We start from the raw sequence: 3,921 nt of genomic DNA, 5'->3' as shown, positions 1-3,921 counted from the left end.
CAGAGGAAGAACAAAAGTCTGCATGGTTCACGGACGGCACCGCAAAGTATGATAAAGGGCAAAGACACTGGCAAGCTGTTGCATTCCAGCCCCACCGAGAAACACTGATAATGAGAGAAGGTGTGGGAGGATCCAGTCAATATGCTGAACTGCAGGCGGTGGCCTCCGTGATTGAACAGGCGAAAGAGACAGAGACTGCATACATATACACGGACAGTTGGCCCACGTATCAAGGCCTGACGCATTGGGCACCGGCATGCAGAAGAGACGGCTGGCCGATCAAGAACACTCCGATCTGGGGAGGGCCAGACCTCTGGGAAGAGATGTGGTGCAAAGGTGAGAGGTGCAAAATCTGCATTGGGCATGTCGATGCACGCATGCTCCCTGACACCTCACTGGCTGCCCTGTTCAACAACGAAGTGGATCAAATGGCAAAGATTCGCCCAGTGACAACACCTGAAGAAGCTGAGGTATTGGAAGGGATGGCAGACTGGGCACACCAAACCTCAGGGCATCTAGGGCAAAAAGGAACATATCAATGGGCTAAAAGGAGACAATTGCCCATTACCATGGATCAAGCCAGACAAGCTGCCTCCCAATGTTCCGTTTGCTGCGAAGTGAAGCACTACCCTCTGGAGAGGAAGCCTCAAGGCCCTTTGAGAAGAGATGAAAGAGCTGCTAGCGTATGGCAAGTTGACTACATTGGCCCTTTACCGCCCGAGAATGGAAAGCATTATGTGTTGACCATGGTAGACACATACTCTGGACTGCTGTTAGCTTATCCAGTCGCCCATGTAGATCAACGGGCTACCTTGCAAGGAATGAAATACCTCATCAGGCACTATGGCATCCCGGATGAAATCCAATCAGACCAAGGCAGCCATTTTGCTGGACACAATGTGCAAGACTGGGCGTTAGAACAAGGCATCAAATGGACACTGCACATCAGTCGATACTCAGAATCCTCTGCTTTGGTGGAGCGCAGCAATGGGCTGCTCAAGCAACAAATAAAGAAACGGACTAAGACTCACACTCTCAAGGGGTGGTCCAAACACCTGGCACAAGCGCTGGTTGAACTGAACAATCGCCCGATGGGAAACCGCCAGACACCCTTTGTGAGACTGACAAGTGAGAAGGTGAAATCCACAAAGACTCTTGTTGTGTGGAAAACCGACAAAGAAACAAAGCTGCCTGTGCTAACCACTGCAGACAGCATTGGGCTTGATCTATCTATCTGTGAGGATGATGTTATACCAGCGGGGCAAACCAAATCCATCTCGCTGGGTATTGGCATCAAATTGCCAGCTGGCACTTATGGACGCATTGCTGCACGATCCAGCCTGGCGAAAAAAGGCATTGACATTTTGGGAGGTGTGATTGATCCTGATTATAGAGGGACTGTTTTGGTACTCTTACATAACACTGGTGCATCTGCAGTACCATTAACCAAATATGACCGAATTGTACAATTGATTTGTGATCAAGCAGTTGTTCCCCTAGTGGTAGAAAGTAAGCAATCCCCAGGCACTACACTGAGGGGGGAAGGAGGCTTCGGTAGCACGGGGAAAAAGGTGTGGGTTCACCATCCTAACAAAAAGCCTGAGGCTGGGGAAGTGTTAAGTCAAGGTGTTGGAAGTACTTATGTTGTACTTTTGCAAAATTCTGACATGCCTGTTTATATTCCCGCTACTAGGCTCACACCACGAACGTAGAGCAATATGAAGGGGATGGGACTTACCTTGCTGTGGGTGCTCCTGGCCTGCCAAGCAAACGCTTTCTCTGTAAAGAATGGGTTGATGCAAGACGCTACATGGACTCTGAGAATCGCATGCACTACACCTGATGCTCCAGTCCATCGTGATAACTACAACCGCACCGTAACCTGTGAGAAAAGCGCTACAAATGAGTATCCACATGGAACTGCAAAAGTGATAGCTTGGCATATTTTCTGACACTTTTTGTCACTGACTCATATGACTGGTGCTTATGAAATCTTAGGCCCAAACGTTTCAGTGAATGGATCCAATAATTTGTTTGATGTTTCATGTTTCTTCTGTCCCAAGAACTACAGCGAGTGTACTCACCAAGATCTTTTGGACTATAACTTGACTAAATGCATTTCATACAATTGTACTTTGAAACAGCCACTGCTGGATGGTAGTATGGTGTTTGTATCTAAAACTGCGATTGTATATGGCAGGCATCCCACTTGGAGAATGGTTTTCTTCAAGTCACACAAAGTAGAAACTGTAAACATGCTAGATTTTCCAGTAGTTAGACAACACTTAAATTGCAGACACGTGATGCACGCGTCTATCATTACAGAGGTACACTTAGACATAGATTTATCACGAGGCAATGTTTCCTTAGTACTACCAAGCTGCTACAAATGGAGTCAATTTCTATGGCCCATCGCCAAATTGCGCGTAGCTAGGGGGTTAGATTCATTGATTGCGGGTGCAGCTCGGGTTGGAACGGGAGCTTTTGACATAGAAACTGTGCGCAATAAATTAGCCACTATGGGTTCTGATGAGAGCGCCCCTATAAAACTCCTGGCCCAGTGGGGCCCATTGATAAGCCCTACCCTGCGCAACACTGCTACAAGTATTGGCAACCACTGGAGATGGCAGAATTTCAGCTATGAAGACATTTTTTCTGCCATAGGGCAGGTCAACAAGACTGCTAAAGACACACAATGCATTTTATGGCAAACTTTGTTAAATCAGCAGGTGTTGGCTTTCTGCTCCGAATGGGGGCAACTATCCTCAACCCACTGGCACACAGAGCTACAGTTACCAGCAAACATATGGATTAAACCGCTTGCTTTTGATTGCATGAATAACACATGCCATGCTTTAATGCAAGTTAGTAGAACCGCTTATGCTTTAGAAATATGGTGTCCTTTTATAGTATTGCCTATGAAAATCAATGGTTCTTGGTGGGTGCCGCAGATACGAGGGGAATGGTTAGACATCCAAAACTACACCATCCACAGTCATACCTGCATGGCCTGGGATCAGGGGTGGGTGTGTCTCAAAACGGGAAGGATTCCGGACCCATGCATGCATCCCGTAGCATGGGAGTGCACCTGGATGCAATACCACATTAATGGGACTGACATTTTCCAAATAGATCAGCATAAAGCTTGCGTAGTTACTAATCATTCCTTGCTTATTAACAATTACAGGTTATTAGGGAATCCTCAAGTATTTTGCGTAGATCAGGTTGTGACTATCTTAGACATTGTTAATCACACCTTATATTCATTAACCCAGTGGTCTCACACTACTTTGCTTAACTGGACTCTACCCTATGGGGTGATTACTGCCCGGCTTCAAGCTATTAGACAATTTGCCCAAACTGCTTGGAAAGATTTCCAGACGCTAGCTACTTCAGTTATTTCTGCAGAGTGCAAGCTGATGATAGACAGGAACCAATTAATCAAGACTGCTGACCATCTGCACTCGGTTACTACTCGCCACTGGTGGGATGTATTCACTGGATGGTCTCCCTCCTCCACTAAGCTGCTTAATATAATGCTGCATCTATTGCTGTGGCTGCTGATTTCCTTAATATTCATCCTTATCGTTTTCATTGGGCTCTTGCGCAGAATGTCTTTCCTTTATACTAAAATGACTGCGCTAGAAAAACGCTTAATCGGCCTACAGCACACCGTACATGCTTCTAAATCATGGAACTGAGTCAGCATTTTCAGGCCTCACTTCGAAAGGGGTGGAATGTCTTGATAAGCTTCTAGGTGCTTCCAGTAACCTGCATTTGCACTAACCTATTGAGCTATCTTGTGTGTATTAGAGCTTATTCGAAGCGTGGAGGAAAATGCTGAAATCAGCCAGGCCTCTCCAACTGGGTGAACCCGCATGCTTGTAAGGGATTAACTGCGAAGGCCCTTCTTGAAGACAT

This window comes from Ambystoma mexicanum, unplaced genomic scaffold (genome assembly GCF_040938575.1).
Source record: "Ambystoma mexicanum isolate Mex_15411 unplaced genomic scaffold, UKY_AmexF1_1 Mex_scaf93, whole genome shotgun sequence".
Taxonomy (NCBI): Eukaryota; Metazoa; Chordata; class Amphibia; order Caudata; family Ambystomatidae; genus Ambystoma; species Ambystoma mexicanum.
This window is presented reverse-complemented; position numbering follows the sequence as displayed.